Source organism: Oreochromis niloticus, linkage group LG19 (genome assembly GCF_001858045.2).
Source record: "Oreochromis niloticus isolate F11D_XX linkage group LG19, O_niloticus_UMD_NMBU, whole genome shotgun sequence".
In the NCBI taxonomy this organism is placed as follows: domain Eukaryota; kingdom Metazoa; phylum Chordata; class Actinopteri; order Cichliformes; family Cichlidae; genus Oreochromis; species Oreochromis niloticus.
The window spans coordinates 27,872,104-27,872,673 of record NC_031983.2 but is presented as its reverse complement, the minus strand read 5'-3'; positions in this window follow the sequence as shown (position 1 = coordinate 27,872,673).

Genomic DNA, 570 nt, shown 5'->3' with positions numbered 1-570 from the left:
ATTAAAATGCGTTGTTTCTGACATCGGGGTTTGGTTTATAGCCGCCACTGTGAAATTTCTATTTTATTTTAAAAGACATCGGTAAACGTGATGATAAAAGGCGACGATGAAAACACTTTATTGTGGCACAGAATGGAAGTGAGCACGGGAATGACAAAAAATCTCCAGCGCACTTCAGTTCTTTCTCTTTCAGGCAAATTTAATCCCGAAAATATTTTTTCTCAATCCGAACACCTCGCTAATAAAGAGCCGAAAGTCACTTGTGAAATGGGACTAAAATCCACTCACTTAGTATAAGTGGGCTTCTCAACATAAGAAGCTTTTGAGTGAAAAGCTCTCCTTTTTGTCAGCATCCCCAACCACCCCCGGCCTTGGTTGTAAAGTGGTAGACTGCGGAGGAAAAACATCGTTTAATGCAATAAATGTTTTGTTATCTTGTTAAGCGCTAAACTGCAAACAGAGCAGGACGGATCAATGACTCACCAGCCTTCTTTGTTTAATCACGGCAGCGTTCAGCTAAAATTCACGTGGCTTACAGAGGCTTGAAGGGACTAATAAAGACATTTTTTA